The sequence below is a fragment of the Equus przewalskii genome, chromosome 13 (assembly GCF_037783145.1).
Source record: "Equus przewalskii isolate Varuska chromosome 13, EquPr2, whole genome shotgun sequence".
Taxonomy (NCBI): domain Eukaryota; kingdom Metazoa; phylum Chordata; class Mammalia; order Perissodactyla; family Equidae; genus Equus; species Equus przewalskii.
The window spans coordinates 48,234,907-48,248,452 of NC_091843.1; positions in this window are offsets into that span (position 1 = coordinate 48,234,907).

Consider the following 13,546-nt stretch of genomic DNA (forward strand, 5'->3'; position numbering starts at 1 on the left):
CTAATAAATTATGTGCAGAAATAACATATGGAACTTCCAGATTATGCCTTTAAAAGGAAGAGAGTCCCCTCTCCTTCCCTCTTTTCCCCTGGCTACCAGCTGAAGTGTCTATGTGGATGAGTCATCTTGGATCACTGTGACAAGGATAATACCTTGGAGATTCAGAAGCAGTAAGACAGAAAGGCAACACGGAGCCACATACCTTATGGCTTGTCCTGCTTATACTCAGACTATTTCAGGAGAGAGAACTAAGCTTCTATTTTTCTATTTTCCATTGTACTTTGGGTTTTTCTTCCAGCAAACATACATCCTAACTAATAAAAGTCTCCAAATTTTGGAATTCTCAAACAACTTAGATTGCAGGTCTTGGGCAAAAGCATCTCTCTTAGCAATGCTGTATTTTCTTCCACATCTGATTGTAGACTGTGTGTCTCCTGAATTAGTTCATCTCTCCCTTAGGGCTTTGCTAAAAGCAGCAGGAAGAGTCCAGCACATGCGAATGTTCTATATTAGGAGTCAGTCGACTGCTTTCCTAGAGTCTCAAAAAATGTTTTGCCCCATTTAATGTGGATCAACTAGCTTTACGTTCCTACAATACTGTCCTCACTGTCCTACCTCTTCCATTAAGCAAATTAGACATTTTAGGTTCGATTACTTGGAGCATCTTCTCCTCCCCATACCCCCACTGGTTCTGATACCATATTCTATTTCAATTAGAAATTATATTTCGCTGTGCAAATCAAAGACCTGAAAATTAGTGGCTTAAACAATGTGGAAGCAGAGGGAGGGACATCTCATGTAAAGAGAAGCCCAGAAGACCGTCATTGCTAGTTCTAAGCTTCTCTTCACTTTTTCCTCATGGTCTACTGCAAAGCAGCTAGCTGGTTTCAGCTACTATAGGAGAACACACAAGAACAAAAAGTATGCCTCGCAGCTCCTCCTGTCCTATTTTAAGTAGCTTTAGTAACTTCCTCTTGAATATCATTGGCCAGATGTGTGTTTTGTGGCCATCTCTAACTGCAAAGAAGGCTGGAACCCTGGCTTTCTAATCTGGGCACAGAGCCAGTTCCACTAAATCAAGATTTTGGCTGTCAAGAAAGTTAGAATGGAAGACTGTTTTATTCTACACAGGTCATGATCCATTCTAAAAGTCTGATATTTTCATGGTTTATTCCAATGGAAAGTTTTATATTCTCCCAATCCAAAAAATTACATCCCCTTTGTATTTCCCTAAATACATATTGAGCTATTAAAGTTCACCTAAATGAAATGCTTTCGTCAGTAGAGTCCCTCACTTGAGCGTCTTTTCTAAGAAATACTGAAAAGGCATATATTACCCAGGTAGTATAACTTGTGATCATGTTTCAGAAATACTAGTGCAATGTATAAAAGAGCCAGGGATGCCCAACGCTCTGTTTTCTGGGAGGCTTCTTTTCAGCATGAAAGCAGTGGATCTCACGTGCTTAAAGGAGAATGTGAGAACCGCTTTTCTGAAAAGAGAGAGAAGAGACGGAAGGAACGGAAAAAGGAGAAGGAAAACATCAGACTAAGTGACATGACTGGGTTAGGTGAGCTAATCACACTTTCTCCCTGAAACCCTCGGAGCTGGAGTGGAGAATTTGAATAAAACATGCTGTGTCTCCAGCACACTGTTAGTGATGTGCTGTGGTCACTATCATTTTTCTTCTTCTGGGAATTCAATTTGTCCCTATTATGCCAAGGTCATGAATTGAAGAATCTTAGTGGCCATCAAGGCTCTGCCTTTGAAGCAAAGGGTCAGTGCATTAGTACAAAAGGGAATTAATCCAGTGAGCCAGCTCACCAAATGGTCGTTAATTCATTTAAAAGGAATGACCCGCGTTTCTATTGTAGGTTTCCATCTGGACAATCAGAAGCCTCCCTTCTCCCAAACAAGAACTTCATTAATGAATATTCAACGGAAAGTATTACTTCATTGTCAACTCTAATTGCTAGTTTTACCTTATTAGTAGAAGCTTTTCTGTGGCTGAGCCTGACATACATTTGTTTGCACACTGTTATTAGTCAAGACTCAGTGAAGTCTTGTAATTAACACCTCCACATTATCTCATGCAGTGAAAGCAAAGACAAAACCAGATGACTCACTTTGTTTTAGCTTTGCTCTTGTTTTCTGATATAGAAGCACTTAAGGAGAAGTGTAAGCTCATCAGAATGCCATATGGAGCCAACAGAAACCATAAAAGGGTTTTCAGGAAGCAGTGCATAGAAGTTCATTAAGTGAACAACACTACAATCAACATGCTGATTTAAAACTCTACCTGGCACTAATAAATTGCACAGGTACATTACCTGCATCACACTTAGCAACCATTCCAGGTCACTGATGAAGGATCCACAGTTCCCAAGATGCAGGGGAGATAACATATTCTCTGCAAACATAATGAGGTTAATGATTCACATGACAATTAAATAGCTTTCAGAAATCTTGTCAGTTTGTAGATAAAGCAGACCAAGGCAATAACTGTATTTTAATCATTCCTACCATTGAAAACACTTGTCTAAAAGCTGGCTCCCAGTGGCCTGTAATTGATATTTCCGTGGAAAATGGGGGTGGCAGAGTGGGGAGAATGTCAGCAGTTCATATTTCAGTTTTATATTTGGAAAGAGATCTTTTTCTAACGCCTCTGTTAAAAAAATTCTAACGAAAGAGACTTTAAAAACCAAGATATCATCCCATCTTTCTCTTGAATTTATGGACTAAGCCTAATTGTTTTCTTTTTATTTTTTAATGCAAAAATAAAACACCAAACCTTAACAGACATATCCTCATCTGAAATTTTAGCAATTAAATCTGCAAAATCCGTCATGGTTTAAAAGAAAGAATTGCTTATTTCCTATTTGTAGACACGTCTTTCCAAAGACAATATAGACAAAGTGAAAAGCAGCTACAATAGGAAAGAGGAATAATATACATGTAATGGCATAGTAACCTTTCACTTAGAAAGTATTCCCAAAGCAACAAAGAATCTGGCTATTAAAACAAAATTGCTATTATACACAACTTTTCCTAGCTGAATGTTCATATAGCAAATCCTGTTTACAAATGGAAGCAGGCCACAAAGTTTAATGAAGCCCCATTTGTACTAAATTTCGAATATTACAAAAGTATCCATCGGAAAGAAACTATCAAGAATGCTTAGTCCATCCTACCCAAAGCAATCTACAGATTCAATGCAATCCCTATCAAAATTCCGACGACATTTCTCATAGAAATAAAACAAACAATCCTAAAATTTGTACGGAAGCACAAAAGACCTCAAATAGCCAAAGCAATCTTGAGAAAGAAGAACAAAGCTGGAGGTGTCATATTCCCTAACTTCAAAGTATTTTACAAAGCTATAGCAATCCAAGCAGTATGGTACTGTTATAAAAAGAGACACATAAATCAATGAAACAGAATAGAGGGCCTAGAAATAAACCTACACATACATGGTCAATTAATTTAAGACAGAGGAGCCAACAATATGCAATGCGGAAAAGTCAGTCTCTTCAATAAATGGTGTTGGGAAAACTGGACAGCCATATGCAAAAGAATGAAAGTGGACCACTCTCTTACACCATACACAAAAATTAACTCAAAATGGATTAAAGACTTGAACGTAAGACCTGAAACCATAAAACTCCTAGAAGAAAACATGGGTGGTAATCTCCTTGACATCAGTCTTGGTGATGATTTTTTAGATTAGATACCCAAAGCAAAGGCAAGAAAAGTAAAAATAAACAAATGGGACTCCATCAAACTAAAAGTCTTCTGCACAGCAAAGGAAACCATCCACAAAATGAAAAGGCAATCTACTGAATGGGAGAAAATATTTGCAAATCCTATACTTGGTAAACGGCTAATATCCAAAATATATTAAAAATCATACAACTCAATAGCAGAAAAAACAAACAATTCAATTAAAAAATGGACAGGATCTGAAAAGATATTTTTTCAAAGAGGACATAGAGATGGCCAACAGATACTTGAAAGGGAAATCATCAGGAAAATGCAAATCAAAATCACAATGAGATTCAGTTCATCCTGTTTGAATGGCTATTATCCAAAAGACAAGAAATAACAAGTGCTGTTGAGAATGCGGAGAAAAGGGAACACTTGTACGCTGTTGGTGGGAATATAAATTGGTGCAACGTTATGGAAAACAGTACGCAGGTTCCTCAAAAAACTAAAAGTAGAATTACCATATGATCTAGCAATTCCACTTCTGGGTATTTATCCAAAGAATACAAAAACACTAAATTGAAAAGAACATAAGAACCTCCATGTTCACTGAGCATTATTTACAATAGCCATGACATGGAAACAGCCTATATGTCCATCGGTGGATTAATGGGTAAAGAAAACGTGATTATTTATATGTGTGTGTATATATATTTATATATATATATATATATAATGGAATACTATTCAGCCTTAAAAAAGAATGATATCTTGCCATTTGTGACAACATGGATGGATCTTGAGGGCATTATGGTAAGTGAAATAAGCCAGATAGAGAAAGACAAATACCATTTGATCTCATTTATATGTGGACTCTTCCACACACAAAACAAACAAAAACAACTCATAAATACAGAGAATAGATTAGTGGTTGCCAGAGGCGGGGAGTGGGGGGCGGGGGGGTAAAATGGGTTAAGGGAGTCAAAAGGAACAAATTTCCAGTGATAAAATAAATAAGTCATGCGGATGTAATGTACACCATGGTGACTATAGTTAATAATACTGTATTGCATATTTGGAAGTTGCTAAGAGTATATTAAAAGTTCTCATCACAAGAAGTTTATAACTATGTATGGGGACAGATGTTGACTAGACTTGTTGTGGTGATCATTTCATAATATATACAAAGATTGAATCATTATGTGGTATACTTGAATAACATAATGTTATATATCACTTATACCTCAATTGAAAAAAAGAAGAAGAGTGCCCCAAGTTGCCTGGCTCCTCTGAAAACATCACTGCTGGGCTTTTAATTGACTTTGCAGCGAGGAAGGGGCCCTTTTATACATACAATTTACCTCGTCACCCTTATCATCCAAGTCACAGCTCGTGCAATATTGATTTATCATTTTGTACCTGTAGATGGGCTGATGTAAGTGATTGAGTCACCGATGTTACTGCATCTTTGTGATTTGAGAAAATTATTAAACACGGCAGCTTCCTCATTGAGATCCCAAGAGTGCTATCTCAAACTCGGTAGTTAAGACTCTGTTGAAAGCAACAGGAGTTTCGGTAGGCAGGGCTTTGCCTATCTATGTGTATTTTACCTCTGCCTAAAAAAACCACCATTAAAACATTTTCAAATTGATGTGGGTTTTGGCAATAGATGGCTACTTACCCCTATTGGTGCAATTTTGGCCCTGGGATTTAAGTTTCTGCATATCTATTGCACCAGAAGACCACAATCTGAAAATAGAAACATGGGCTCTTTTGTCGCCCTTGAATAGGAAGGCTAATAATAGAATTGCTTCATTGTTTGGCATGGACTCAAGGCTAGCCCGGCCAAGGAGCAGCACATGCTGCAGTAACCAAATCATAAAATTTCTCCAGGGAATGGAACAGCTTTTCAGAACATGTTTTATATTCTGTGACTGCTCAGAAGGAAATAGTTTAGAAGTTGTTTTGACATAAGTATGGTTTGTTTCCAATTTGAAGGCAGGGGGAGGGGCTGCAGAGATGAGCCAGGAGGTCAGTTGCAGAAGGGATGCAAAAATGTCCTTAAGGAGTTCCTGGCAGGTGGTGAGAGGGCTGTGGCTCCGGAGCCCGGGGCCTGGCGGGGAGTTTGTCCGTGTTGGGTTCCCAGTGTGCTCTTGCATTGCCTTTCACACTCCTATTATGTTTATTTCTGTTGAACTTAAAGAGTGACCTTTTCAAAACTGCAGCGTATTGTTGACCCACATGCATTTTTGAGACCTAATTTCCCTGAATGCCTTCCTTGTTCCTGCAGAAGAGAACTCTATTCGACAAAATAGGAAGAGGCTAAGGAGAAAGAGCATTGGAATGGAAATCTTTCAGGCATTGAATCCTGCCTGCTATTAATAATTTAGAAGTGTTTTTAATGCCCTGATATGGAAGGAAGGTTTTTTGACACCAAAGGCATCTAAATATTAATTTCAGAGGAATTGGTTGTTACAAGCAGTTAACATCCATTTTGTTAGTTGACCTCCCAATGAAGGTTAATGCACTAAAATCTGGTCATTAAGTATAGTAACAAATGTTTTTTCAGGGAGGTTATTACTATCATAAACTCTAATCCATGGTTCACAGGCAGCAGCCTCTAGTGCAGTGCTCTGACTAATGAAGAATTAACTATTTCTGAGCAGTTAATAAAGATTTTTTTCCCCCACCAATCAACATACTCTACATGATCCTTATAATTACTAAAAGCATTAAGCTCTGGGTATGCGTGCGCACATGTCAGACTGGAATTCTACTCCGAGTAAATGACAAATGGCAAACCTAATCCCATTTTACTTAATTTTTTTTTCTAACGTGTTCACTGAAATAAGAAATAATGGAATTCCTAAGTATTAGAAAAAGATGGTCCAGCACGAAGCATTTGCTAAATGAGTATGGATGAGGTCTCTAGTCATATCTTATTGTGATGGAAGATTTTATACTCTGGTTTGGTTCTTGCTGGAATCGAGAAGTTAATTGGCTACAAACAGGGCTTTTTGCTTGCTTGTTTGTTTTGTTTTGTTTTTCCTTTATTAAAGAGCGCATTCATCCGCAAGAACCAGGAGGCAGACACTTGTGTGAGAAACACTTATACCGCAAAACAAGAAGAGGGAAAAGGTACAACCTAACCTTTCTAAAAAGCCTCAGGGCAGTGTTTTGCTTTTCAATGGAAAGGTCGTCCAGAATTAATTAAAGTCACTTTCCCGCTGAGGACCAAGCATTTGGCTTTACTTTGAAGGCTCAAAGAAAGTTGCTCATACCAATTTCTTAGAGACCCACATTTAAAGCAGCACAGCCAAAGCAATGGGTCAGTCTTTAAGAAAAGTAATCTTTTGGAATCAAAAGTCTGAACAGTTAAGGCACTGAGGCCTTAGGCGCCTCTGAAGACGTAGGCCAGAGTTGACAGTGTCAAATAAAAGAGAATCGCTTACTTTTCCCTAGGATGATCACCTCTCATTCAAGCAGATCAGCCTTCACATTTGCATACACTCTTTCCCCTCCTTTTTCTTTTTAACTTAAGCCAAATCCTATCTTTGGGACAGTTGCCGCCTACCGCCCCCATATTGAACAGTGAGGAGGGAGAGAAACCATACTTAAAATAAAAAGGGACATCATCTTATGGAAAAGAAAATGTATTTTGGAAAGGTTTGCATTCCATATGAAAGCTTTAAAAGGGATCAAATATACTGACAGTAGTTCATCATCTCAAAATATTTTTTTGTGGAGGCTGGCCCCGTGGCCGAGTGGTTAAGTTCGCGCGCTCTGCTGCAGGCGGCGCAGTCTTTCATCGGTTCGAATCCTGGGCGCGGACATGGCACTGCTCATCAAACCACGCTGAGGCGGCGTCCCACATGCCACAACTAGAAGGACCCACAACGAAGAATATACAACTATGTACCGGGGGGCTTTGGGGAGAAAAAAGGAAAAAAATAAAATCTTTAACAAAATATTTTTTTGTGGAGGATTTAACATACTCGACCTCCCTACATAGCAGTAGGGCCGGCTTACCTATGCACGTTATGATGTAGATAAACATTACTCATTTGTTTGGCACTTTGCTTGCTTGAAGATAACTGCATTAATTTCCCACTTACTAGTGAAGGCAAAGGACTTAGCCTTTCTGAGCCTCAGTTTCCTCATCTGTAAAATGATATTATAGTATCTACTTTGGGGAATAGTTGTAAAAATGAGTGATAATGTATACCCAATAAACAGAAGAGCCTAAGACATACTACTATGAATTTGTCTTACACTGTAGCCATTGCTTTATGTATTTTACATTTTGTAAAAGTGACTAAAATCCTAAAACACCCCACAAAAACCTTTTGGGTCCAAAACTGGAATCAAGGGAATGATAACACATTAGCCTGACTTCTGAGAACTGGGACTTTTACTGAGTCCAGCTCATCCATCACAGCCCCATCACTGGTCACAAAGCCTTCCCTGGATACCTCAGCCAGAAATAAGCCTTCCAGCCTCTGTGTTCTAATGTGCCTTGTACTTTTCTAGCACCATTCTTCACACCCAGTCTTTGCTAAGAGTTACTTGCAGACAAATTTTGGATCTGTATTCCCAGCCCTTACTGCAGTGCCTCAAACACAGGCGCTAAAAGGGATTCATGAATTTCCCTAACTCTCCTGTGGCACTTTTTCTGCCTAACCCATGGCGCGTGAGTGAATGAATGAATGACTTTGGAAGACGTCTGCTCTTTATTTTTTTGTAGTGTATCCTCCCTCCTACTTTTTTTTCACTTGTAAACTAGGTCTCTAGAAGTCTGCCTGACCCCCTCCCCACCATTTCCCCACAGTTGATCAGTTGACAGTAAAAGGACAGCCAGAAGGCAGGTGTTTGGATGGCTGGATCATTTCGAAGCTGGGGGTTTGCAAATCAGGGGTTTCTTGCACTTTGACAAGGATTCTAAAGTGAACACGGTAAACAGGAAGCTGCAGATTGAGACTCTGTCAAAGTGAATCAAAGTGTCTTTTGAAGTCACTGGTTTTCCCATATCCTTATTGTCATAGCCCTCATTGTTCATAGAAATTACAGATGAGAGAGGTTAACATTGCAGTATCACTAGTGATTTGCCATGTTGACCTTTGACATGCTCTTTAATCTCTTTGGACTTTAGTTTTCCCATCAATAATAATAACTTACCCTGTTCTAATTACTTTATAGGCTTACTAGGCAACTCACATGAGTTTAAGTATGTAAAGAACATAGTTGAGAGAAAAATATTATATAAAAATATTATTACTACTAGAATTAAATATTAAAAGAGAATTAGAGGGGCTGGCCCCGTGGCCGAGTGGTTAAGTTCGCGCGCTCCGCCGCAGGCAGCCCAGTGTTTCGTTGGTTCAAGTCCTGGGCGCAGACATGGCACTGCTCATCAAGCCACGGTGGGGCAGCGTCCCACATGCCACAACTGGAAGGACCCATGGCCAAGAATATACAACTACGTACCGGGGGGCTTTGGGGAGAAAAAGGAAAAGAATAAAATCTTTAAAAAAAAAAAAAGAAAAAGAATTAGATAAGCTAGTGTAACTTAGTTTTCCTGAGTGATTAATGTGATCTGAATCAATAAAAAGAAAGTTTGATTCATTGTTATAATAGGTTGAGAATATTGCTTGGTCACCCTCATAATGCCCTGTACTCCCCACCCTCACAATGAATATCCAGTATATTTGAAATTAAGAACATATTTGAGATGTTATCAAATCGAAATGGTTTCCTGGTTTGCTTAGTGGTGGAAATCAAGGCTATCAATTTAATACCCACCCCTTCTCTTCAACATGTGCACTTGGTCATTATTTAACAGTAAGCAAATGATCTCAGTGACTCTTAGCAAATCCTGAACGTATGTAATTTCCATTGCCACCACCAATTTCGGTCAAGGCAGTTCTGAAGTGGAGTGAATGAATTTAAGTAGAGGGTTGACATTGCGCTGGGTACTGGTACTTTCCTGCTCCAAAGGAAGGGGAATGTAAATGCTTGAAAACACAAAGTCAAGAGAATAATTGAAAATGGGTTCAATGTCTTCATCCTCTGAGAATATGTGTGTGCATGTGCGTGTTTGTAGTCGCTCTTTCATAAAATGTGTATGTGTCTGTTTTGATTCTGAAACTTTCCTTCTGCTGTGGGTAGGTTTCACAGAGGGGTTCCAGCTTGTAAAGGTTAACCGTGCAGAAATCAAGGCTTTGTGCATTTCTGCAAAGGTCACGCTCATCAGCAGTTCCGGAAAGACTGCTGGGCAGGGCCGTGGTGAACACCCCATGATTGAACCACGGCTCTGGGTTTCATTTCCTTAAGAACACTGCCACAGTCCCTGGTTGTGTCACCAAGAGATAAAGAGGCTGCTCAGTCACTTGAAATTCAATTTGTACATTACTCAAATCCAGCCCACCTCTTTCCTTCATGGTGTTTGGCAGCTGCTTGCTGGCACTCTGCATTTCAAATGCCTGAGCTGCAGGAAGCTGTTTAATAAATGGGATAGGTTTTGATTAATGTAACAAGCTGAAAATAGACCATGATGTAATGCATATCTCAGCAGGAATCACAGATCAAATTGGACAGTTTCAAGAGACCATGCTATAGCAAACAGTTTTCGCCAAAGAAATGTATTACATTTTTATAGCACCTTGAAGGGTCAAACTATAGAATGTGTACATTTTGGGCCTGGAAGCCTGCCCTGTGGGCTGAGGAATAGCAATTATAGTTGACCACACAAGAAGCTCCAGAGAAAACTAGAGAGTTGACACTGACTCAGGTCTAGGAAAGGTCATCCATACTTTATCAGAAGCCCTGGTGTTATTTTTTTTTTAAATAGAAGACACTAACACAAATGATAGTAGTAAAATTCTGGCAGTATCTATAAACTCAGTTATTTAAGCAATGCATTAATTTCAACTAATGATCTAAAAGCCCCAAGTAGCCCTCTGCATAAAGGCACTGATTTAAACTTCTCCTTCTCAGTGGATAAAATAATTGGGATTCATGTTGCTTGGCTCTGGAAAGAAACATCAGCGAAAAGAAAAACAATAGCCTTGTATGCCAAGTTCCCCTTATATTTGCTGAGGAATGGTATATTATGTAAAAGGAATACGGGGTCATTTTTCTAAATTAAGTGAGCAATAATGAAAGGTTAAAAACAGTGTCTGGAAAGTACTAAAAGGAAGAAATAAAGAAAATAAATTCATTGCTCTTAATTGTTGTTTACTGAATCCAAATATTGTGAGTTACTTGAAATAACTTTGGGTATTTAGTCAAAGTATAGTGTGTGTGTGTGTGTGTGTGTGTGTGTGTTGGTGTGGTACAGTAGGGGTGGGGGGACAATCATTCTCTCTTGCTACAAGCAGGATTAGACTGTAGAAAAAATTTTTACATTTGTATTTTTCCCTACAGGTAAATTTCACTTTCCCAATATGAGAATTTGTGTAATTTATTAATGGTTTCACACTCTGGTTACTGTAAAGAACTTGATTTGTTTAGAGTTACACTGCCTGTGAGAGAGAGCCAAAATTAACACAGTTGGGCCTTTTGAATCACTTTTCTCCTAGTCTAATCAAAGTACTTTCTCATGAAACATTCAACCAATACAACCAAGGTCATAGATTCAATAAAAATAAATTAATTTTAAACAGAGCAAAACTCTCCAGGCCACTCACCACAGTCCTAACCAAGCCAGCCATTTAACAAGAGACAATCAACAAGTAAATAAAACCCATCACACCATTCCATGACAAAAAACAAAAATTGCTTAAACCATCCTGTAGTGGGTTGAACAGTGCCGCTCAAAAAATTAGGTCCCCTATAACCTATGAATGCGGCCTTATTTGGATAAAAAAGTCTTAAGGATCTCAAGATGAGGTCATCCTGGATTAGAGTGGGCCCCAAATCAAATGTCAGGTGTCTTTATGAGAGAACAGGAGGGGATAAGATGCACACACCAAGGAAAAGTCAACATGAAGACTGAGGCAGAGATTGTAATGACGTGTCTACAGGCCAAGGAGTATCAAAGATTGCCACCAGCCACCAGAAGCTAGGAGAGAGGCATGGAACGGCGGCCTCTCCCTCAAAGCCCCTGTAAGGAACCAACTCTGCCAACACCTTGATTTTGGACTTCTGGCCTCTAGAGATGTGAGAGAACGAAACTGTCACCCAGTTTGTGGTAATGTGCTATGGCAAGCCTGGGAAATTAATACACAGAGCTGCTAACATTATCTTTGTGCTCACAGAGTAGACAACAAGCTAGTTGAGAAGTGGATTGGTAATATGTTGTATGAGGTGTGTCTGCAAGTTTCAACTTCTTTACATATGGATTATTGCTTGTTTTTATACTGCTTACTTAGAATACATCTATGAGATGTCTTACCATCAAAACAGAGGTAAAGAACAAAAATGATTAACAAAGAATAAAACAAAAAGATAATAATAAAAAGGTAAAGGAAAAAGAGAAAATTTACCAGAAATCCCCAGCCTGGAAGAAACTAGAGAAGAAAACTGTAGCCAAGAAAAAAGGGAAACTGGGGTTACGGTGATCTCAATATCCGGTGAAAGGGAGAAGTTTTTAGCTAAATGAGTGAAATTTATTTGAAAGGCAGTGATTCAAATCAATAAATGATTGTAGAAATAAGTACATACATTTAGAAGTGAAATACAGTCTGTTCTGGTACCACATGTGTTTCTCTGATGGGTATAAGCTCATATCCAATTGTAAATAAGAAAAGAATGCTGCTATAACACAGAAGTCCTATTAATTCTTATGTGATTTTTTCCTAGCACATTGTATCAGTCAGGGTTCTCCAGAGAAACAGAACCAAGAGGAGGTATATGTATGTGTATGTGTGTGTGTTTGTGTGTGTGTGTATGGAGATTTATTGTAGGAATTGGCTCACGTGATTCCATGATCTGCCATCTGCAAGCTGGAGACCCAGGAAAGCCAGTGGTGTAATTCAGTCCAAGTCCAAAGGCCCGAGAACTAGGAGTATGGATGTCTCAGCTCATGCAGAGAGTGAATTCACTGTTCCTCTGATTTTTTGTTTTATTTGGGCCCTCAGTAGATTGAATGCTGCCCACCCACGTTGGTAAGGGTAGCTCTTCTTTATTCAATCTATCCATTCAAATGCTAATCTCTTCCAGAAACACCCTCACAGACACACCAAGAAATAATGTTTTACCAGATATCTGGGCATCCTGGGGCTCAGTCAAGTTGACACATAAAATCAACCATCCCTCACATTAATGCTTAATGTCACCAAGTCACAGGAGCTGAATGCAGCAAACCACTGAGGACCAGAGTTCTCCACCTGATGCCCATTTGCTGAATGGTCTTCCTCTTGGCTCAGTTTAGTCTGAACTTGATGTAGGTGTTTTTGGCCTGGTTCTTCCTCAATCTTTGTATATTTGTCCTTATCTCTGTGACTTATCACACTTAACTCTTCCTAATACGGCTTCTATCAAGCACCCTTCACCTTTTGAAAAAAAGATAAAATCTTACGTTTACTAAGGTATTTATTTATTAGGAATTTAGAATGTCTTAGTAACTATGTTAGTATTTTTATTAAGATTATTATTGTGTTCGTGGCACTCTGGTTACAAAGTCGCATACATTTGAATGATCTGACCCAACCCTGTTTAGTCTACGGGCCCTGTTATTTTCAGTGCACAATTTTGCAAAACATGAAGTTTTGCAGGAATACGTGTACTGCATAATAGTAGAAATGCTTGTATATAGCACTTCACTTTTAGATGTGATTTTGTAAGATAAGCAAAGCAAATGGTCTCATCTTAGCTTTGCTACCCACTGCCCACATTAATAATCTCTACTCT